The sequence below is a fragment of the Myotis nattereri genome, assembly GCF_964212035.1.
Source record: "Myotis nattereri genome assembly, chromosome: 5".
Lineage (NCBI taxonomy): Eukaryota > Metazoa > Chordata > Mammalia > Chiroptera > Vespertilionidae > Myotis > Myotis nattereri.
The window spans coordinates 56,662,852-56,688,246 of record NC_138080.1 but is presented as its reverse complement, the minus strand read 5'-3'; the positions used below and the strand labels follow the sequence as shown (position 1 = coordinate 56,688,246).

The 25,395-nt window shown below is 42.2% G+C and overlaps 1 protein-coding gene across 1 annotated transcript in view; it reads right to left on the bottom strand.

The window, feature by feature from the left end:
* NR3C2 (nuclear receptor subfamily 3 group C member 2) overlaps positions 1-25,395 on the bottom strand; it is a 284,982-nt gene that overhangs the window by 82,734 nt on the left and 176,853 nt on the right. The gene's annotated exons all lie outside the window — the stretch shown is intronic.

Genomic DNA, 25,395 nt, shown 5'->3' with positions numbered 1-25,395 from the left:
GCTAGAAACTGAGATGTACAGAGAGGGTCCTGCTTGGCTTTCTGACCCTGGATTAAGCTGTCCCTGCCTTTCCCAGAACCCTCTGCTGCTTCTTTGCAAATAAATCCTCAGAGCTCTTTTCTTTGATGTGTATGTGAGAAGGGACTGAAAGGTATGCTACTGGAGATGAGGCAAAATGATTTGTACACATGGATCTTTTGTGAGTCTCTTAAAAGCCAGAAGGCCTTGGATGGGTTTGTGTCTACATGCAACATACTGCATGAACATGTAAATTCTGTATGTCATACATGTATTTAACTTATCGGTAACCATGCGTTCCTTCTTTCAGCATTATTCACTAGCAAGTATCTGCCAGGCAGTATGCTGTTTGTACCACATCTCTCCTTTCTCCATTACCTTACAGACAGATTCTTCATGGTGTCCAGCAGAGGGTCAGAGTGCCCATCAATGGGTACTCAGCACTTCTGTACAAGTTTCATTTTAAATGAATATTTTGGAATATTCAAATCATAGCCCATTTACTTTAAGCTGTGATTTCTCTCCATGTTGTGGATAGGTGCACTTTTTTCCTTTGGAGAATCCATTACAGTGCTTGCTACCAGCTAGTTAGAACTTCCTCTAAATTTTTATGAGAGAAACTAATTATAATCAACTTGAAAATTGTGGGACATTTGTATTTCCCCTATAAGTTTTTGAATTATTTAGTTTCCAACTTTTTGCACAGATTCTTGAGTATTAGTGTATTTACACTGATAAATAGGTTGTGAGATTTTAGACTTAGGGGTGGGGGAGTAACTGGATCATATTCTTAGCCAACCGCATGGCTAGTGTAGCAAACGTAAGCAAAGCTTGGATCAGAGGCATCGGATACAGTAATGCTGCATCATTATTTTTACTGGTGCTTTTATTACTGATACTTTATCTTTATTTTTATTGGTGTGAAAGATAATGAATTCTGTGGCTTACTTTTTTTAACATATATTTTGATTTCAGAGAGAGGAAAGGAGTGGGAGAGAGAGAAACATCAATGATGAGAGAGAATCATTGACGGGTTGTCTCCTGTACACCCCCCACTGGGGATTGAACCCGCAACCCAGGCATGTGCCCTTGCCCGGGAATCAAACTGACTTCTAGGTTCATGGGTGGATGCTCAACCACTGAGCCAGGCCTTATTTTTCACAGAATGGGAAAACTCCAATGATCGGTCACTTTGCACAGCTGTATCTCTATTCACATATACAGACATACAGGTCAGCCCTGCACCCCTTGCACCATACTCAGAGACATCCTATAGCTGAGGACGGCAGTGCTGGGAGCGGCCAGCGGTCCCTTGCGCAGCTGAAGGTCAGCCCGAGGTTGAGGCAGCACTGAGCACATCTTCCCAACACCTCTTTATGTTTGACCTCAGGAAGGAGTCCTGTCCCTGCCTTTCTCCGGCTCTGCTAATTTCATATTCAGTGACATATAGAGATATGCACATGTCCTTCAACTCCACAGCAATGTTCTGCACCCCTAACTCTATGTGGAAAAATCTGCTCTCCTCTCTTATCTCACCTGGGAGCTAAGTCAAAAGCATGGCTGATAATGAGGGTAGCCCCTTTATCAAGTAAAATGCTCAAGTTTTCAGGTAAAATTACACGTGGAAAGAAACAGGTTCTAGAAGCCCTAAAACTATGATGAACACCTACAAACAACTTTTAGAATCTTTAAAGAAAGGAGCAGGCATTAACCAGGCAGGAGATTAAAGTGATTCTAGACTAATTGGAATGCCTCAAATTCTATGTTTTGACTTACCAAGACACTTTGGGAGCACAGCCCTTTTTATATCGGCGGGAGGGGGGCGGGGAAGGGTTGGCTAACTGGAGAGAATAAGAATTGACGTTGGCCCCTGTCCAGCACCCCAGGTCCTTTCCCATCTCTCCAAAGAAACTGTGCCTGGGGCCTCAGATTGGGCTTCTAGAGGGGACCACTTCTGTCCCCCATCCCATGATGTTTCCTCCTCAGAGGGATACCATATTCCAGGCACCCTCCCCCTCCCCCTACTCCCTTTCCTGAGTAAGTCTGAGAAGAATAAATCTGACCTGATTGCCTCCTTGGTCCCCTCTTCCTGGAGGAGGAGGGCTTCTCTGGGGGCAGATGCAGCCTCCAGTCTTGAGGAGCCTCTACCTGTATCTAATTCTAGAGCTTAGGTAGCAGGCCGCCACCTATCTTGCTCTGACCACTGAGCCATGTCCTTTAACTTAGTTCCCCACCCCAAAGTTGATATTTTGTCGTATACCAGCCATTGCCATGTTTTGTCTCTCAGCTTGTTCAGAACCTGGTGGGGAGGTGTGGTGATATTTCACAGGTGCCTTAGAGATGAAGAGAGAGCCCACAGCACCAGAGCCCCTGCCACTCTACAACAGGGACAAATACCAAGCCAGTTCCCAAGACTGGATCCAGAAACAAGGATCCTGTGGTTCCCCCGCCACCTTCCTGGAATGTCTCTCCCCGATTCCTGATGCCCCAGGTCTGCAACTGTGGAAAGGCAGGGAACCCTGAGGTGGTGGTCACTGTGGGAATAGAACTGTGATAGTACAGACTTATTTCAGACTCTTTTCTGTTGTTGTTTTCCTTTAAAAAAAAATAAGCTATCAAGAAATTTTAGAATCTTGTTTTCCTTTAAAACATTGTTTTCATGCTTACCATATTATGTGACATGTAATTTTATTTTTCACATTTAGCCCAAAATCTTTATTTTACAAATAAGAGAATTGCCTTCTTCAGGCCATAAAGATGCATGAATATCCTTCTGGCGCCTTTTGTCTGTATCCCATGTTTGAACTCTGACATTGCTTTCTGATTTTTCATGTTGAGGATCCTACTTCCCATGGGATAAAGAGCACCTTAGAATATAGGGCAAGAATTTGTGCTAGATTCTTCGTAAGTTCATTTGAACTGACCTTACTTGATTGAAATGCATAGGAAGGAATAAGCTTGGTGAGACCGAGCCATTCTCCTGAATCAGATCTAACACAGTGGCCTTTCTGTTCCTTAATTACTCAGCTTGCACTGCTGCAGATTCCCCAAACATACGCAAGAATACTCGCATCCAGGGACAAACAAAAAAGAGCCTCTAGCATAATAACAGAAAACAAACCACAAACTGTACTCTTTGTGAATTAATATTCATTTCTGTTTTCCATCATTATAAGGATGGAGAGTCCTGTATGTAGAACGAGGGGACACACTGCGTGAGCTCTAAGATTCCGTCCGGGTCTAACATAAATCACAGCCCCCTATTATTGGTGGCTATTATTTATCATTTCCACCCATATCACCTATTTTTGTAGTAGTTGAGCATGAATCTATAAGAGAATTTAACTAAAAGAGATAATAACAGAAAACAGTTGAATGTTTATCATTTCCTGAATGATATATTGTTCAATAATGTGTTATATGCCCAAAGCCATTAGCAAGCCTGACGGTTTTGTTGTTGTTACTTTTCATGAAAACATGGGGATTCTGCACTTTAGCAGGAAACCAAACTTTTGAAGAGTCCTCTTCACTTAACTTCCCCTGATGGACACTCAAGAATAACAGACTTTATGCACAATATAAGTTTCCTTCTTCAAAAAATGCACTCATTTTCAGAAAGGCAATGTCACCAAATTGCTCTCCAAATTAACTTGTTTGAATCCCTCTTTCATTTTTAAAGACCCATTTGTTGTCCTGCTAGAGGATTTTTTTTTCTTCAAGCAGTTGACAACTGCCCAGCAACAGCAGCCTGTGTTTGCAGTCACTATTTTGGGCTACATCACATGTCACTTACATAACCTTGTTTAACTGCTCTTGAACCAGTTCGAACAACCTGGGAAACAGATTAGGGCAGTCCCAGCAAATTCCTGCACTGCAGATTCTGATGGGTGATTTTCCCTTCCCCCACCCCATCTTATAATGTTGCAGGGTGAGTAAGAGGGTGTCCAACAAGAACTGGTTATTCATTGTCAGAGCAAGCTAAAATAATTAACTTCCTTTGCTTGGTTTGAACCAGTCCAGTCTGCCCGTAATAAACCCATATGAGCAGGGCTCCCCTGCTGCTGGGGTTTATGAGTGAGCCTGGATTAACATGCTTTCAAGTGCCAGGGGGAAAACTCACTGGAGAAGTAAGTATAGGTTGCCTTTGCCACCTTGAAACACAGATCTTTTGTAGTTCTGTTTTCAGGATTCTAAGATTTTAATTTTTCCCGTGTGGTGCTTCAAGAGCTCTTCCCATGTGGGTAAGCACAAAGTTCCCAGATAAACATTCTTCTCACTGGGAAAGGTGTCCGTCTTTTATTTACGAAAATATGTAACTTCTAATTATCATAGAAGTTAAGCTTTAGGTGCTCTGCATATCTTAGTGAAAGATAATAAAAGAAAATATTATATGGCAAAAGCCAAGTGCTTGCTGTAAGCTTTTAACCTTGAGAAACATTGATTAGGATGTGAATAAGAAAAGACAAGCAAGTTATCAGCAAGGAACAGGGAACATTTTTTCAGGAGGAGTGACTCGCGTCCCACACGCATTCAATAGTAGGAATTTAACAGAGTTGCACTTCACTATGCAAAAACATCTGTTATCTAGATAAACTAGTAAGTTATTCAGGGCAGTGGGTAGGGAAGTAACATTTGTTGAATTCCTGTTATGTGACAGGTGTTTTACCAATCATAGAATTTAATCTTTAATTTAAAAATCCTTTGGGGGTGGACCATGTAAGATAGGTCATATCATGCCCGTTTTGTCGATGAGGGCACACGCAGGTTCCATCAGTGGCTGGCGTGGCTGGGATGCGTACTTGGAGTGGTTTCATTACAGCACCGCCTCTTTCTACAACTCCACACAGATTTAAAAAGTATCCTTAAGAATCTTTGCAGTAAAATGTTTAGGCTGCTGTGTTACTCGGACACTGAAATACCACTAACCACTATGACACATGGGAGAGGAAACTGCATGAAATGAGGCAAACCTACAAGCTAAGCCTCAGCTGAAAGATGCATGGATGGCAGCCTCATATACCCCCTCAGCCACCACTTTCTGCCCGATCCAAAATGTACTTACTTCTAAACCCCAGGCCTCGAAGCAGACACGTACACAGCCCTGTGGAATTGAAAGTGTCTGTGTGTTGGGTCCTTAATGATCACATTTCATTCATTTTTGCCCAACCGGCAAATCCACCGAGATCTCAGAAGAGGAAACGAGGTGCAGACAGACACAGGGACTCTTGTTCAGCCACTGAACTCACACTGTTTATTACGAGTTGAAGGTCTCCACACAGCTCAGTGGGCCTTATTTGCCACCTCAGGCACAGTCTGGTGTCCAAGGACCCAGCAGCTCTCAGCCCAGATAAGAGCTGCATTGGTGGCAGAGGACGACTGCATCATACACGTCTAGCAACAATCTGCGTCTCTGCTAGAAAAATACTGTGAAACCATTTGATATGAGGACTTTTGCTCACACACACACACACACACACACACACACACACGAAATTAGCCTAGTTCAGGTACTAGGGGGCATATATTAAAGAGATTCTCTCTCCCTCCTTGATCCCCTAGCCACCCAGTTCCCCTCCCTAAAGGCAACCACCGTTGTCAGCATCCCTGTATCTGGGACACTTTTTTTCTTTAACTACAATAAATATATTCTGTTTGCTAAGTTCGGCCCTATCAGTGCAATCTGTCTGTTCTTTTACTAATTAATTCAACAAATTATTATTAAGTGGCTATTACATGCCAGTTACTGTGATCAGCACATGAATTAGACATGAATGAGACCAATTCCTATCCGTCATGGCCGTGCGTGGTCTAGTGTGGGAGACAGGGGGCCTATGCAGCTCGAACCCCAGGGCAAGAACAGCACAGGGGGCAGCCTGCGGCAGGGACACGGGAGAGGACAGGATCGCCTCGGCGGTCAGAAAGATCTTCCTAGAAGAAACAACATCCGGCCAGCTTCTTGAGGGGTGGTTGTTGATGGAAAGGGAGTCAGAGGAGTTTTCTTACTAGAGAAAGAACAAACTGCAGAAGGAATGCTGTCAAAGGGTATCATCTATTTAGAGATGCGTGAGCTCGGTGCGCCTGGAGCACAGGGAGTGCATGTGGAGGCAGTACAAGTGGGACTGTGAGGACCTGCTATGCCATGCTCTGTAGTCTGGACATGAGTGTTAGGCAACGGGGAAGCCGTTCCAGGGCTAACTGGTGTTCCAGGAAGTTCACTCTGGCAGCTCAGAGGACGACATCCTGGACTCATGCTCGGAACTCAGATGACTTTTTCGGAAGCAGGTGGTTAGGAGGGACAATTTCCCATCCATCAACCTCCTTTCTGCTACTCCCTAGCCCCAAATGTGTTCTTTCCATATCTTAATTGCTTCAACATCCACTCATTATCCAAGTGACAACAGCTAAAACCACGTATTTCTTTCTGGTCCTCCTTGGTCATATTTCACACCTTTTCGATTTTATAACAAAGTTGTTGACTTCTGCCTCTTTGAAGCCCCATCAGTACCTCAAAGAAGCAGATAATGGGTATGCTTGAGATAAAAATGGCAGGCTTGGAGTTACCTACTTAGCTTGCCAAAGCAGAGTAAATATTTTCTTTTTTAACATTCTAAACAGGCCAGTCCCCTTTGTCCAATTATTCCCAATAGAAATGACTCACAATATTAGTATGTTTGAATCAAAATTCTTGTACTCATGAGGGAAAAGTGGTACAAGATGTAAGTCTGTGTACACTAGAACCTGGAGTTGAAGATTGGAATCAGATGAGAGGGAGGAGGAGAGAGAAACTGTGGGAAATCATTGTATGAAGCAGGACAAGCTGCCAGCTGAGAATGAGAAGGGAGGGGTGGATGAGGGACCAGATCATAAGCTGTCCAGAGCAGCCCTGGGAATGTGGCACAGCATGCCATGGAAGTGAAGAGGACTGACATGTATTAAGTATAGACTACACTGTAAGCTCCTAGGCTGGGAAAGTTATATTATGATCATATTTAACATTTATGACGACCTTTTTGAGAGGTACTATTTACCATCCTGGTCTGGCCAAGGAAATGAGCAGCTGTCCATGGTGCTTCCTACAGCCAATGGTGACACAAAAATTGAACCCCGGTCTCACAAAAGCCCCCGCTCACTGGGCAAGTCTCTCCCAAGTCATCCTGCAATCCTAACATGCACATAAAGATCTAATTCCAGCTTTCTAAGAAAACTTTGTTCTTACACATTTTAACCTTGTACATTTGACCATTTGACTCAATTTCTTAAAATCAAAGCATTTCCCATTTAGAAAACAGCTTAGCCCTTATTTACAGCTGAAACTCAGTACAAGAAAAGTTCCAATGTAGTTCATAATGTCCTAATGGGCTTTGGGCAGGACACATGTGGGTTCCACCCAGACTCGGTCACTTATCAGCTATGTAAAGCTGAGCAAGCCATTTAACCTTGTATCTTCTCATCCATAAAGTTAGGGTAAAAAAATGTATCTCACAGGGGATTATGAAGACTAAAAGCAACAGTCTGTTTAAAAAGCCTAGCACGGTGCCTGGAACACAACAGGCGTCCCACCAACCTTCTGCTCTTCCCCAGAAACAGAGCCCTGTGCCTGGAGCAGCCTACCTGGTTCCCACCTGGCCTCACCGCTCCATCCCTGTGCCAGCTGGGCTAGCCAGCCTCATGACGCTTTAGTGCCCCCATCTGTACGCGGGACAGTGATGGCACCTCTCCCTTAGGGCAGTGTTTGGTCCTGCCCAGCCCAATCTTGACTTTGAACAGGAAGGATCTTGTCCCCGTTACAAATCTTGGACCCCTGTGTAAGTCACTTTTCAGCTAATTGTGCTTGTATTTCAGGTTTGCTTTCTGTTAACTGGGCTTATGCCTCCTTCCCGCGTCCCACTGCCTGTACAGCAGCTTGCACAGTATCCCCCATTCTTATACAACCAAAGTCCCCACACCCTGGCTCCCAAGACTGGGCTCTGACACCTGCCTTTCTCGAGAGCCCACCTGTCTCCTCTGCACCAAACACTCATGATGTCCTGCCCAGATTACATGGGCTTCTCACTCTGTCTTCTGGATTGTACCTTCTGCTGGCACCTGTGTCCATGGTCCAGTTCTTGATCCACCTTGGGGACCAGGACTAGGTTACTATCCCAGGCCTTTCCAGTTGGTCCCATCATTGCATTCATTAATTTCCAAAGACATATTTTCTTTCTCTGATTCCTGTCACTATTTCTCTTACACAGAAGAGCTAAGACACATATGGAAATAAATAACATTTTTATTTGCAACTATACTATGCTTTTTTTCTCTCTCTCAAAACCAAGAGCTTGTCATGAGAAACATACAAAAACTGCTTTATTGATCAATAAGAAAATACATAGATTTACAAATGGATTGCCTATCATTGCAGTCATCTGTAAAGGAGAGCGAGACACACATATTCTTTCTAGTGTCTTATGTAACTGGAACCTGCCAGCTGATTTTTAGCTCATTCAGAAAAACTAGGCAGGCCTGTGGCAGTTGCTCCCAGCCCTTAAGTGTCTGGGCCCTTCCCTGGTCCTCCAGGTCTCCCACCTTCAGGTTTCATCTTAAGGCTAGAAGTTCCTAGAATGTTCCAGCCCTTCCCTATTCCTACTCCACAATCCAAGCTGCACAATGTTATCTTCTGGGACAAGGGTTTCCCTACCGGGCCCCAGATCACAAAGTCAGCAAAGCCAGGCCCTCTGCTCTGCATACTCCGCTCTGTGGAGGAGCGTCTGGAGGGTCTACTTCAAGAGGATGGTCCCTTTTGCTAACAGAAAGTGAAGGTGGGCAGATGGAAGTCTGCCTTGGTGTGATGCCTGGCTGACTCTGAAATTTTAAAATCCTCTCCAGTGGGGCATGGACCCAAGCCCAGAGCACTACAGCAAGGTACTCAGCTTCCTCATTTGTTAGTGTTTCTATGCAAACTCCTAATGGGGAAAAAGAACTGCAGCTTGAAGCAGGGCTGGCCTTGGTTTTGGTCTCCATCTCGGTTGCTTTCCCAGGCATCTGTCTGACATTGCTGGTGTGCCCTTACTGGTCCCCATCCTTTGTCCCTGTAATATACAGTTGAAGCTCCACAAACCATGGGCATAGCTCCAACATGCCAATTGTTTACCTGGATTCTCATTTTTATGCCCTGGTCCATCTGTTACATGGTCTCTGAGGCCTCTTGCCAACCACTTGCCTGGACTGAGGTTGGGGATTACTATGCCCCTTTGACTCTTGAACTTATTTCAATTTGTCCTAAGCTACGTCATAAGGACAGTACCATGAAAATGAAGAAACCCTGAGATATAACAGTGCAAAGCAATCACAATGTGGATTTTAAGCCTTTCTATCCACAAATACTGATAAATTATTACTTTCATATATATATATGTATATATATATATATATATATATACATATATATATATGTATGTGTGTGTATGTATATATATGTGTGTGTGTGTGTGTGTGTGTGTGTATATATATATATATATTTTTTTTTTTTCATATATAGGTTCCTCTGTAAATCACTACCTTGTTGGTCATCCTGGTGAAGTCACAGCCTTTCCAAATCCCTCTTCTTACCTATAAAATGCAGAGATGGGACTGGATGATCTCTATTGTGTTGCTCTCTCTATCTCTTTGTTTCTATGGTCTTGAGAGGAAGAGTGAAGGAAAAGATATGAAGTCACCACTAGAAGGACTAGGCAGTAAACAGGGCAATGCAGACTCACCCTGCCTCCTGTGTAAGTACACAGCGCAACTGGCAGAGCCACACGAAGAGCAAACTGCTAAAGAAAGGACAACAAGCTGTAATCCCCGTCCTCACCCGACAAAGAGCCTCGGAATTGCAAATCAGTTAAGAGAATTAAAAAGCAGTCACTATGGCCTTTGATGAGAAACATAGCCAAAGATAAGGAAAATTACTTTTTTGGAAATACTTCTAAGCAAAGTACCCTAGGAGATAAAAGCCTAAGAAAAGGAAGATTGTGTACATACGTGTATAGATATGTATTCATACATATATTTTAAATAACTGCAACAGTGTTGAAAGTTAGCAAGAGATCACATTATAATCAAAGCTATGTTCTCAAAACAAATCTAGAAATCTTCATTAGGTGTTTCAAGATTAAAAAAAAAAAAAAGTAGAATTGAAAGTTTCACTCCCCTTTTTCCCTGCGCACTGCAGGCCCAGAAGTTTTTAAGGAGGTCATTTGTGTATTTATCTTTATGCTGCAATTATAAAACTGACTAAATGTGGTGGGCAAAATCTAGACGCAATATTTTAAGCCCCAAAACCCTGAGATTATTACACTTGATAAGCTGTGGCTTCACTGGGAGAATATTAAAGAGGTGCTCTGTGGTTAACACCTTAGATCAAGTTACATGAGATAATGTGCCTGTAGGAAGCAGGAGGACGATAAACAAACTGCAGCTTGTAGGCCAAAAATAGCCTAGTTTTTCCCAGCTCTGAATTCCATCTGTCAAAATGAGGTGGATGGCATTCACCAGATAGCAGCAGTGCACAGAGAGCTGAACTGATTCAATCTTCTGGGGGATTTTGTTTTGTTATTCATAATAACAACTAACCATCAATTAATGAAATTGTTTGTATTATGAAGGCGTGGCCATTATCATCAGCCTATTCTTCCTCCCTTCTAGAGACTAAAGTCAGAGCACTTTGACACCCTCTCTACTCGTTTGAGGCCCCTCTCTAAGACCCTGACTCAGTATCAACTTTCCTGAAACTTTCACTGACCTTGAATGATAGCTCTCCTGCGTCTGAAACACCCTCGGAAACATCCAACCTACATTGGCTGAGAACTATTATGAGCTGGGCCCCACAGCACTATTATCTCAATTAAGATGTGCAAGAATACCATACGCTATTAAAATTACTCCCACTCTATGTTCTTATTGCCCTGGCAAATTCTTACCAGCAATTATCGCTTCCTTCCCTTTGTAAGGCAGGGTGTCATTTCTTCCTGTCTATATCAGAACACCTGCAAGGCAGGGAGCAGGTCTTATGCATCAATAGAGCCCCATGGTGCGTAGGACACCGCAAGTGTTAAACATCCGAGGGTAGGGCAGTTACACCCTTCCTCTCAGGAGTAAGAACTCCAGTGTCCCATTTAGCAACAGCCTCGGGCCTGGGGCAGGAACGCCTTGGTCTCAGAGGATGCACCAGCCTGTGCTGTGAGCTGCATTTCCTCCCACGGCTCTGAGGGCCCAGGCTGGCAGAGTAGTAGGAGTTAATGTTTAGAACCTTCCCTCCAGAGACTCATCAGTAATCCTATCACTATAGAGTAATGCAAATATATGCAGGGGGCCAAGAAAAGACCTGACCATGAGAGAGTTCATTTGAATGAAATGAACATTTAAATAAAAAATACATTTTGAATATTTTTAGTCATGTGCAACAAGAGAAACAATTAATTCTCATTGAATCATAGTTTAATCCTATGATACAAAATGATTTGTGATAAAAACAAACATATTTTCTAACTGCCTCGTTCCAGACTCTGTCCCTTTATAAAACCTGCTGTGTGATGGCATGTGTTGATTGAGCACACAATGGGGTGTAAGAAAGTATTTGCTCATAGGCGCTCACAAAACTACACACAATGGTGATAAAATATATTAAGTTCATTTTAAGGTATAAGATGCTAGGATGCTATTTTAAAAAAGAAAGAGATAAATGTTGGCCAGAATGTGAAGGAAAGGGAACCCTTGTGCACTGTTGGTGGGAATATAAACTGCTACGGCCACTATGGAAAACAATATAGTGGTTCCTCAAGAAATTAAAAATACGATTACTAAATGACCCAGCAATGCTGCTTCTAGGCATATATCCAAAGGAAATGAAATAATGAAATCATTATCTCCAAGAGATATCTGTACTCCCGTGTTCATTGCAGCAATATTTACAAGCCAATGTATGGAAACACCCTAAGTATCTGTCAACAGATGAATGGATAAGCAAATGTGATACATGTGTGTATATATCAGCTACCTTGATACATACACAGAGTAATATTATTCAGCCTCACAATTCCTGCCATTTGTGATAATCTGGATAAACCCAGAGGGCATTATGCTACGTAAAATAAGCCAGACAGGGAAAGACAAATACTACATGGTATCACTTATATATGAAATGACAACATCAAAAAGAAGTCAAATCATAGAAACAGAGAGAAGGATGGTGGTTGCTAGCGAGGGGCTGGGTGGAGAGGGAAACAGGGCGAAGCTGGTGCAAGGGTACAAACTTGCAGCTACAATATGAATAAGGTCTGAGGACGTAATGGTGGCTATAGCTGACACTACTGTATTGTACCATGCTAAGAGAGCAGAACTAACGAAAAACAAAAAGAGGTGATGGATGTGTTAATTTGATGGTGGGGATCCTTTTACAATCTATACATGTATCAAATCATCATGTTGTATTTTTTAAATATACTATAATTTTTGTCAATTACATTTCATTAAAATTGAAAAATGTTATGAGGAGAAAATTAATGAGGGAAGGAGGGGAGATAGCAAGTGGTGATCAGGGAGGCTTGAGGAAGAGGCCATCTTTCACTTGGGCCTTAAAGGAGAAATGCAATTTTTACAAGCTGAGAAGGAAGAGGGAAGGACATTGATGGTTTCTGTCAGCCAAGACCATCCCTCCCTGGGTCGCAGCTGCCTCAACAATGCCCCACAGCACACGCAGTGCCTTCTGCATAGGACTCACGACAAATCACTTAAGTGTACAGTAAACTCCAATGAAGTCATAGAATTAATCTGAAAAATCAATATAATACAGATATCAAAAATATTAATAAAGACAATTATTGCCCAAACCAAGGAAAAGTAGAAATTATTAGGCTTGATTCTAACGCCCAAGGAATGTCAAACACAAGGTGAGCGAAACTGACCCCTAAAACTTATGGAATTCTTCTGTAGGTTTGGATTTACATGATAACTTACTAAAGCGAACCAGCTTTCCACTTTAATATTTATAGTACTCTGAACTCAATAAATTTATCCCATATGAAATTAAAGCTGAGCATTTTTATGCAACAAGGATATGGTCTTTCACACGTACTCAACCTTTAAGTCAATACAATCTAATAGTTTAAGGAAAAAAGACATTAGATTTCAGAGAGCCATTCTGCCTAAAAACACTCTAAATTATTTAAATTGAATTCTGATTAAAGCTAAAATAAAATCTTATTCAACAGGGCATGCAAGGTTCTTAGAACTTTTGCAAATGAGATCTTTGTAATTTGATTCTGTTTCATGCAGTAAAGCCATATAATGAATATGTCATGACGCTGCAGTCCCGATGGCTGTCTGTGGAATACTTTGCAACTTGCCCTTGAACTCTAGAAAGGCATGGGGATGGTGCAAACCATTCTTTTTGATGTCTGAATACTACGTACTACCTGGAATCATTGAATTGAAATCTCTATTTCTTACAGAGGAAAATAGAGAGTTTCTTGTCTGTTTACTTTAGGAAATTATATCATTTTAGAGCTGGAGGGAAATAGTTCCTTCCTACCTAGAATTTAACCCAAGGTTACAGAGATAACAGAGAGATGCTAGGCTAAAAAATCAGGAGAACTGGATTTGAAATCAAATTTGTCCACAATTCTCCTTGACTTAACAAAGGGGTTACATTCCAATAAACCCACTGTAAGTTGAAAATATATAGATACAGCATAAGGGATATAATAAAAATTATAATGCCAATGTATGGTGCCAGGTGGGTACTGGAAATATTGGGGGAAATACTTTGTAAAGTATATGATTGTCTAGCTAGTATGCTATATACCTGAAACTAATAAAAATAATATTGAATGTAAACTGTAATTAAACAAAAATAAATTTTAAAAAATCATTAAGTTGAAAATGCATTTACTACACTTAACCTACTGAACATCATAGCTTAGCCAAGGCTACCTAAAACATGCTCACAACACTTACATTAGCCCACAGTTGGGCGAAATCATCTTGGTGCTGTTACCCAATATCACAAGAGGTAAATATGTTAGCCTGGGGAGAAGATCAAAATTCAAAATTTGAAGTATAGTTTCTACTGAATACACATCACTTTTGCACCATCGTAAAATCAGCCACTAGCTGAAGTCACTAGCTGTGTGAATTGGAGCAAGTTACTTTACTTCTTCTGGGTCAATTTATCTGTGCCATTGTAAAAATATAAACTACCTTGCTAAATTACTGTAAAGAACAGAAAAAAGACATATTTAAGGTGCCAAGTACAATGCTGAGCAGAGTGGGTGTGCAAGCAGCTCAGCCTTAATATGGACGGTAAAGCTGAGTGCTGAGTCAAGCCAGATCTTCTGCATGTCAACACATCCTATTGTCTTGGTTGTTTTCATTTGCTCTGCTGTAAAAAGTCTACAGAAAAATTATTCCACAATAATTTGGGTAGTTGTTTTCAACGCTAGAAACAAATGAAACAGAAAGATTTCCCAAATCATAGTCTAGGTCTAAAACGGAATGCCTTGGGCTCTGTGAGCATAATTTAGTATTTCAGGTGGACAACTGAAAGTAACCATATGAAGACTCTCCTGAAGAGCTAGCTACCTGGGCCCCATCTAGAAAAGGTGAGGTCCATTGAACTGCGGGAGGCTGGGGTGGGAGATAATGAGAGGCTGGAAGATAATGGAGGGAAGCCACAGGAGACAGCAAGCAGGCCCTGGCTCTGGGAGAGAGCAGCTGCTCCAGCTGCTGGTTGGGGCTTGCCAACTGCTGGCATTAGGCATGTGGGGCGGAGGTGCTGCCAGATTCTCCACTGCTGAGGGAGAGGCTGGGCGTCCATGTTTCACAGGAAATTTGATTTTTGAATGCTGGCAACTAATCCCCCCTCCCCCCCAAACAACACACCTCAACAGGCTGGATTGCAATCGGGAAAATCAGTGTAAGACCCTTCAAAGGACAAGGGAACCCAGGTGTGGGGGCTGGAGCCACATCCAGCCTTTAACATCCGATGGGGGATTGGAGTGAGGAGCGAACTCCTCACTGAGCATGGCTGGGCAGGAACTTGGCCTTCTATATTTGGACTTTTTATTTTTATGCCTACAAATTCACAACAAATCCTGGAAACTGGCACCAGGGTAGATAATATGAACCTGATTCAGGGTATGAGGGTGCAAAATGGGGTGCTAGAATCCAGGCATGTCCCTGAATTTCATTACTCTCATGTCCTTGGGATTCAGTGCTGTACGCCTCCGGTGTTTCATAGAGTATCAGGAAAAACATTCAAATTGACTGAGTTCTCTGGAAAACCATTCCAGTTCACTAAGCTGCAAATGTTATTAAATGCCCTTGAGGCGTTTAGCTGAGAACCGCTGTGACTGCCCTGCAAGCTGACGGACGCTGACCTGCTGACCCGGGCCTTCCTTCTGCGAAGCAAATGCTGCGGACAAACAATACAAAAAGGTAAAAGGGTGGAGTAATTTATTAACTCTAGTCCCAGCAATGCCACATGTGACCAAAGATGTGCATTTGTAGCATCGGGATTAAAACAGCTATTGCATTTGTGCTTCCTTTGACATATCCTGGAAAATAACACCGGGCATCAGAAAAACTTCTAAGAATGTCAAGGCAAAAAGGCTTCCTCATTCTTTGGCCCATTTGAGAAAGGGTATGATTAACCTGCTGGGCTCTGAGCTCTGTAAGGACGGAGAGCAGAGCTAGATAAACTTTCTGTAAAGGGACCAAATTATAAATATTTTAGGTTTTGCAGGACAGTTTCTGTTACAACTACTCAATTGTACTGTGAGAGCAACCACAGAAGATATGTAAGCAAATGTGCATGGTTGTGTTCCAATAAAACTTGATATACTCTCCCAGGCCAGGTAGCTCAGTTGGTTAGAGCATTGTTCTGATATGTCGAGGCTGCAGGTTCAATCCCTGGTCAGGGCACATACAGGAATCAATCAATTAATACATAAATAAGTGGAACAACAAATCAATGTCTCTGTCTCTGTCTCTCTCTCCCCCCCCTTCCTCTTTCTCTCTGAAAATCAATAAAAACTTTTAGACTCTGAATTATAAATTTCGTGTATTTTTTTAAGTATCACAGAATATTATTTATCTGTTGATCCATCCTACTTTCTTCCTGTCACCGCCCTCCCATTTCATTCTTGGCTCACAGACCACATAAAAACATTCAGTAAGCCAGATCCGGCCCCTGATGTGTAGAAATAGTCAAATAAGAGGAAATAGTATTTATTTCCTGGTCAATTACCATAAACCAAGACTGCTAAGAATTTTACTGGATCACTTCATTTAACTAGGACAATGACTCTATGGAATATTCTTATTATGTCCATTTTACAAATAAAAACACTGAGGCTTGGAACAGTCAAGTAACTTTTGCCTAACTGTGTACAGGCAGGGAGCGATTAGCCAGGATTAGAACCCATCACACTGGCTGTGGACTCCATGCTACAAACTGGGGGCCACATATGCACATAGTGGTTCTCGACCCTGGCTAGGCATGAGACCCTTATGAGAAAGTTTTAAAAAATGCAGGTACCCAAATCCTCCAATTTACTAAATCAGAATCACTGGACATGGGACCCAAGCATCTTCATAGTAAAACAATTTCCCCCCACAGATATTTCTGGAGTATGATAAGGGCCTATGCCTAGACCCCTGCTTTGTGGGGTTGAGTATTACCGAACATGGTCCTACTGATAAAGGGCTTGTACATTTTGCAGGTAGATCCTCCTGCTATTTGGACCTGTTATTTAGTTCATGCTCACAATCATAGGCAAGTTCTTAAAGGAATCAGGCTCACCAGAAGCTAAGTCCCAGATGGTGCCTAGAGTCTTATTACCAAAGCCATATTTACTGAAAACTACACCACAGAACTGGAAATGAGTCAGAGCTGAACTAAAACTGGGTGTCTAACTCATATCAAGAGCAAAAAGTGATAAGATGGCTAGAAAAGACAATACAAATCACACAAGCACTTTAAATAATACATTTAAACAGAATAAGCCCAGATAAACCAATCTGATTGGGGGCAAAGCATTTATCTGCATGACTGCAATGGGTTCCTGTGGTCAGAATTCCCTTGTATAGCTCTGGGAAGTATTTAAGTTTCTAGCTCAAAAAAAACCTCACCACATGAAACTCTGTGATCTCCCTTGTTAGATCCAATTCAATGGAAACCACACCGGAAGGCAATCTGCCCAGGAAATGTGCTTCTACTTCAGAACAAAAATACAGAAAGCCCCTAGGACATGCACAGGAAGAAGCTCAAAGGGCCCACAGAGTCCAACCTGGTACTTCACACCTGAGATTTTCAACCCGGGGACAGGGCTAGTCATGTCTTCCTGAACTTGCCCTTGTCAAAGGCCATTAATGCAACAGGTTACTTGGAGCCTGCTTGAATGATGTGACTGTCCTCCTGAAGTCCTCTAAGCACAGATCCACTCTCCTATTATAATTTTACCCTTCCGGTGGAGTTTCTGCCTCCGTCATCTTTTCTTTCGGACGATCCATGTTGATATGCTTGCTACTATCTCTGCTGACACTTCCTTTTGCTCACTTACATGTCTCAGAAACCACATGTGGACCCAGGGTCCTGGTCTAAAGTTTTTCACCCTCTCACGGGAATTGAGTGCTTGCTGCCTGTCGAGTACTCAAGAAGCTTAGAGCTATACACAGAGAAGTCAGATATGGAACAGAACTATACATCTAAAGGGGCAGACAGAGCCCATTGTAATGGACTGCGGCCCTAGAAATGAACATTGGTTGCCACTAGCACGAAACTGCAATAATGGCACTTTTGAATATAAAGGACAAAAAACCAAAACACCTCTTAAAACCAGGGCAATTCCCCCGCAGCTACATGTCTTTATTTGCTGGGGGTTTTACTCATTCAGATAAATAGTTTTGTTGCCTTGTTTTAATTTTCTAAGGAGTAGCATATAACCTCAACAGAATGGTACAAAAGAAAGTTACCAACATTTGATCTTAACTTCTTCAGACACTAAAAGTTCAGTGTCTGGAGTGTAAGGCTGTGGATTTGAAATAAGCTTAAGTACACAAACAAGGGTAAATATCAAAGTTACCATTACTGAGTGCTTTGTTACTGAGAAAAATGGAAATAAGAGAATATTTTAGTAATAATGCATGGGCATCATTATAAACAGATACTAGAGGCCTGATGCATGAAATTCGTGCATGGGTGGGATCCCTAGGCCTGGCTGACGATCAGGGCCTATTGGGGCTGTCTTGCCCAGTCCCGATTGGGGTCGGGTTGGCTGGGGCCTGCTGGCTGCCAGACAAGTCCTGCCGGCTCCCGGACATAGCCTGCCAGACGGGGAGAAACTAGGGGAGATTGGCTGGCCACAGGAGGTTGGCTGTGGGAGCACACTGACCACCAGGAGCCAGCTCCTGCATTGAGCATCTGCCCCCTGGTGGTCAGTGCACATCATAGAGACTGGTCATTATGGTTGTTCTGGTCGTTCTGGTCATTTGGTCATAATGGTAGCTTAGGCTTTTATATATATAGACTAGAGGCCCGGTGCACAAAAATTCGTGCACTCGGGGGGGAGGGGGGAGGTCCCTCAGCCCAGCCTGTGCCCTCTCGCAGTCTGGGACCCCTCGGGAGATAATGACCTGCTGGCTTAGACCTGCTCCTGGGTGGTAGTGGGCAGGCCCAATCCCTAGGTGCAGCCCCTGGTCGGGATCAGAGCAGGGCCAATTGGGGAGTTGGGGCGCCGCTCCCTGTCATGCACAGAGCAGGGCAGATCGGGAGGTTGCGATGCCACCCTCAGTCACATTCAGGGTAGGGCCGATTGGGGGGTTGGGGTACCGCCCCCTGTCACACTCAAGGCAGGGTCGATGGGGAGGTTGCAGCACCACCCCATCACGCACAGAGCAGGGCCAATCAGGGGGTTGGGGCGCTGTCCCCTGTCACACACAGAGCAGGGCCCATCAGGGGATTGGGGAGCTCCCCCCTGTCACACACAGAGCAGGGCCGATCAGGGGGTTGGGGCTCTGCCCCCTGTCACGCACAGAGCAGGGCCAATCAGGGGGTTGGGGTGCTGCCCCCTGTCTGTCATGCACAGAGCAGGGCCGATCAGGGGGTTGAGGAGCCCCCCGTCACTCACAGAGTAGGGCCGATAGGGGAGTTGGGGCACCGCTCCGTCACACTCAGGGCAGGGCGGATCAGGGGGTTGGGGCGCCGCCCTCTATCACCCACAGAGCAGGGCCGATCAGGGGGTTGGGGCGCCGCCACTCTCACACTCAGGGCAGGGCCGATGGGGAGGTTATGGCTCTACCCCGTCACACACAGAGCAGGGCCCGTTGGGGGGCGAGGGGTTGGGGCCCCACACCCTGTCACACACAGAGCCGCAGGGCAATCAGGGGGTTGGGGAGCTCCCCCCTATCAGGCACAGAGCAGGGCTGATCAGGGGGTTGGGGCGCCTTCCCCTGTCACGAAGAGAGCAGGGCGGATAGGGAGGTTGTGGCCCTGCCCCCTGTCACACACAGAGCCGCAGGGCGATCAGGGGGTTTGGGCGCTGCCCCCTGTCACACTGATCCTGGTGCCGGGAGGCCTCTCAGCTCTGCTGATCCCGGTGCTGGGAGGCTTCGCAGCTCCGCTGATCCCAGTGCTGGGAGGCATATTACCCTTTTACTATATAGGATAGAGGCCTGGTGCATGGGTGGGGCTGGCTGGTTTGCCCTGAAGGGTGTCCTGGATCAGGGTGGGGGTCCCCACTGGGGTGCCTGGCCAGCCTGGATGAGGGGATGATGGCTGTTTGCAGCTGGTCACACACCCTTCAGGGTGGGGGTCCCCACTGGGGTGCCTGGCCAGTCTGGGTGAGGGGCTGAGGACTGTTTTCAGGCCGACTGAAGCTCCCAACTGCTTTTTTTCTTTTTATTCCGGGCCAGCTTTAGCTCTGGCTCCAGCTCTGAGTCCTCTGCTACTGAAAAAAGGTATCTGGTTTGTTTCGGTTCTATAATCGAAACTCTGTATCAACTCCAGCTCTGAGATCCCGGGCTCGCTGAAAGCAGGTTTCTGGGGTTTTTTTTAGCTTCTATATTCGTTACAATGTTTCTTAAACTGCAAGCTCAGAGGCCGGCAAGGCAGGCGGGGAACGCTGGAGTCCTCCGTCACTGAAGCAAGCAAGCCTCATCTTAGTTTCAAGCTGCCTGGCTGCTGGCCACCATCTTGGCTGGCAGTTAATTTGCATATCCCCCTGATTAGCCAATGGGAAGGGTAGCGGCCGTATGCCAATTACCATGTTTCTCTTTTATTAGATAGGATAAACATATATAAATTATTATATATAAATATAAATGTTATATAAATATAGACAATAATATATATATTTCATACATATAAAATTAATATGTATAAATATAAACTACATATATTAATTATAGATGTAAACAGAATAGTAAAAACAAAACTTTGAGAACATGGTCCAAGGGAATCCTCAAGCACAAAAAGGATTCTAGTTGAATAGTTCATCACACAAATGGTGCGCAATTCTGCAGAATCATAGAAAAAGCTGTTTTAAGGGCATTAAAATGCTACAGAATTAACCACAGATTTTCTCACAGGTAACAAGGGTTCAGTACTAGGATAGCGGTTTCATTGTTTTGTTTTGGTTATTATTTTAGTGTATTTACCTTGTCCTATTTTTCAAGCACATACTTTGACAACACAAAAATATGTTTTTCTCACCCATTTTAATTGTACAATTAATGATGACTAGTTAATTTATAGACTTGAACAACCATTAGCACAATCCAGTGTTAGGACATTCTTATCACCAAAAAGGTTCACAATAGGAGTCAAAAATGGATGGTCTCTGGGGTGATGTTTCCGTTATGCCATGCTATGCTCTTCACCTACCCCCAGGACACTGTCATCAGAAGTTTGAAAGGTAAATAGTAAGCCTTTACTATTATGTAAACCTACCAATACTCTTTTTTTTTTTTCAAATATACCTGTGAAATCTCAACAAGATTTTCAGACAGAGTAGCAGTGCTATAAAGTCATATGAAGCAGAGATACGGGCTGTAGAGTAATACTTTCTCAATCTATACTTCATTCGCAGGCATCTGGAGTGTAAAGGGGCCTTCTATTTATTTGGAAGTCATAAAATATGTCATAAAATATTACAAATGAAAAAGAAAGTTGATGATAAAAACTGGAAGAAGAAATGGTAAAGTAGATAGCTCCTCAAAACAAACTGATGGAGGTTTTTTAATTATCTATTACTCTATTTATTGAGACTAGAAATAAACAAAACCTCTAATAACTACACGACTTAATGTTAAAATATATCTTTATTATATTGTAAAGTCAGTTTTAGAAAAAGTACTACAATCTTCATACTCTAATATGGACTAGTTATAGCAACCTAACTTATAGATGTGTGTTGTGTATTAAATAAGTTAATATGTAAAGAGCTGGAACAATGCCTAGCAATCACTAAGCTCAGTCACTAATAAATGTTAGCTATTATGATTGTTATTTATATGAAAGAAAACTCAATAATACTAAATAGAAATTTTGTTTGTTGGTTTAGTCTATGCAACACCATCATTATATTTTCTTCAAATTAAATGAAACATCATTGGAATTAGAATATATCTTATGAAGAGTCATAAAATGCCATCTAAAATGATTTTCAGTTATTTTCAATTAAGGAAAATGGGGAAAACATGAATAATTAAAATTCCCCAATAGATTCTTATTTCTTAGGAGGGGGCCATGTGCTAAGTGCACAAAAGACTGCTAATATAACAGTTGAGCCCAAAGCCCACTTTGTCATACAATGTTTGCCAGGAAAAAATTCACCCTGGTCACTCAATGCTACTAAGAAGCTGGACAAATTCATATTTTCTTCAACAGCAAACTCTGCTCTCTGGTGAGTGGCAATAATTCTTGGATGTTTTAAAAGATAATAGTTGAAAGAGAAGCAATGCACCTTGTAGTGTATGTACACATATTTATTAACTACTGAATACTTAAAACTTTTCAGTATACTTTTTTTTCCATTACAAATGGTAGCATTTAAAAAATTAACCAAATATACTAAAGCAACATAACTTAAAATGACAGTTATGCATTCTGTTTGATTGAGATCCCTTATTTAATTCAGAAAACTTTATAGCTGGGCATCTGAAATGTTCACTAGGAAGGAGCAGGAAGGTAGACGTTTGCCATTTATTTTAATGCAATTCAATAAGTGTTTATACATCATGTACTGTGTGCCTACCAGCTTCCTGGATGATATGGGAATACAAAGATAAAGCTTTCAGATAAACCTGTGCGGTCCAGAGCTCATGGAGTAGACTGGGTGTGACAAGACCTATATATCCAGAAATGTGTGGGAGGGGAAGACAAAGAAGGGGAGGGGAAGGAGAAAGACACCAGGGTAAAAACGTGTGGTAAAGATAATATGGGTGGTTGGGTAAAAGGGCACAGATAATGTGAACTACAATTCTTTAGAAATGCTTTAGAAATAATATTTAAAAGGTGATAGAAATTGAGTAGCTAAAGAAAGGAAAAGTATTCTGGCTCCAATCCCACTTTTCAACCTTATCATCCACTCTGCCCTACAAAAACACTGCTCTTCAGTAATAGGGAGCTATGCATTGAGCTCCCAACATTACTTAGGTCCCTTTCAAACCTCTGCATGCACGCCTACTTCCCTGCTTCTCTCACCCTTTTTATTCTTCAAGCCTCAGTTTAAGATCCATAGGGAAGCACCCATTTGGTCCTCAGTAAGTATGACCATGTATTGTTAGTATTGTTTCCACACATGTTATAATTCTCCAACTAGACTACATACTGCTTGAGCACATGGACTATCATACAAATCTGTGTACCACCACAGTGCCTGTCAGACTTTCAATAAATATTTGGTAGTTCGTGAAGGTAGAATCCAATTTAAGAGCAAAGTCAGACTGTTATTGAGCTATGCTAAGCTCTTACTAAAGAAAGGCACAAAGAAACAAGCATGGGAGAAACACCAGCTGCACAATAGTAGTATGGGAAGTTCAGGGATTCTGCCAAGAGATAGAGAATAAACGCCCGAATAGACAGGAGAAGGGAAAGCAAATATATTTTGAAGGAAGAGTTAGTAAGGCTTGGAGACTTCTTTTACATAAAGAACAAAGGCAAGAGATCAATCCAAATGACTGTAAGTTTATAAACCTCAGTGCCTGAAATAATAATGGAGTTCACATTAACAGTAATGCAGAAGTTTGAAAACTGTCAAGTTTGTAGTTAAATTTTCATTTTCTGTTTTTGGCATCTGCAAAACATACGCATAGAAAAAAATCTACAGGCAAAGGAACATATAGAACACATCTTAGAACTGAAGCTGGAGAGAGGAAGATACTAACCTGGAAGATACTAATTCAGCCTATGTTTGTGAACATACAAAAGGGATTAAGTGATAAAAGGAAAAGACCAGAGTTAAGAACCTTAAGTTAGGTGGAGAGAGTATCCATCAGAGAAAAAAATGGGGGGTCAGGGGCAGGGAGAGTGGGGAAAAAAGAGTGAACTAGCACAGACAACATGGGGGTGCCTAATCTCAGGAAGAAGCAGGTTACCTTACAATAAATTTAATGAGTTGCACAGTCAAGAATTTAATGATTAAGATACAAACTGAATGTTAAAGATTTTATAAAAATCTATATACATACACCAGCCAAAATCGAATGTATTATATTATTTTATGATGTGACATTCAAAGCACAATGATTTTATCTGTTTCACCTGTTGAGCCCTAATACAGAGTAAAGTTCAAAGCAAACAATGAATAAATGTTTGTTACACAGACAAAATGTCTCTCTGTATTTAGAAACAGTGATGCAGATTCTAGGGTGGACTCAAGAGACAATGGAAAATGAGGATCTCCTGCAACTCTGCAGTGAGACCCACATTTATATTCCATAGCTGGAAATCATTTGAAATCTTTTACATTTTATGGATTTCAACAGATTCTAAACCTCAAGAGATAGGGTGGCATGTGGGAAATGTTTGGGCCTTGGCATTGAAAAAATGTGGCTTAGAATCCCAGCTCTCCCATCCATCCATCCATCCATCCATCCATCCATCCATCCATCCATCTATCTATCTATCTGGCTAATATGCAATGTGTGCCCTCAGGAGTTCGACCGTGAGACCCGGAGACTGATCACTCACTATGATGTGTGCTGACCATCAGGGGGCAGCACAGAACATGGTGAGCGACCAGTGGTGGCGGCAGGGTGCTGAGGGGAGCGAGGGAAGGAGGAGGCAGGGAGGGGAAGAACCTGATTGGCCCTGATTGCCAGCCAGGCCTAGGGACCCTACCGGTGCACGAATTTCATGTACTGGGCTTCTAGTTTATTTTAAAACTCTGAAGATTCTTCAATAATGATAAGAGGAAATCAGTTTATTTTTCCTCTTATTTCAGGAAAGTTACCTTAAAAAGCAAATAGAACAAAACCCCAAAATTCTTAGAGTTGAAATTCTAGCATCTTATTTCCATTTTAATCAAGTATCTCTTCTTCCTGCTGAATCAGGACAAAAGTGATGAACAAAGAAGGACTTATTACTAGGTTATGTGTAAAACTGGAACCTTAAGTCTTCTTTGGGCAGACAAGAAGTCATGAAGAGATTGATGGAACATCAATTATTTTCTCTGTCCTGAAGTCCTCTGCCTCTAACTGGAATCCAATTTCCTCAACCTTCTACCCAAGCTGACAGAAGATTCTGGAGAATCCTGATATCAAGTCCATAGAAATCAGCTGGACTACAGGAAACATGAGGCTTGACAAGATAAACTTTCTGCTGAATTATTGATAACACAGTAGTCTATAAAATGCTGTGTGAGTTTCTAGAAAAGTTTATCCACCTACACATTAGTAAATTTGACTTAATGTTTGCCAATATAATTCATTATGAAACAACATAAAATCATGCCTCAAAAGATAGATATAAAAATATAAATTCCCTCATCTCTGGAACTTTGTTTTCAAAAGTTTATACATAATAATTGTATGAATTCTGTAGGAGTTTTATTTTTTTTCTCTGCTGAAACTGACAGGAATATTCATTTAGAAAATATGCACTCCCATCATCTCCTAATGAAGTACATATAATTTGTGGATATTAAAACTTGACTAATTTTGAAATAATTAGAGTTTCTTTGAAAAGAAAATTTTAATATCACTTCTATACTAACAGATTTACTCAGTTCCAGAAAAATGTCATTTTAAAAACACATGAAAAACATTTTTATTAACAAAAAAACAGCTTCCCAAGGAAATGAAATGAACACAAGGTATTTAACGGAAGACTCATCTAAAAGATTATAATCCTAATATTTT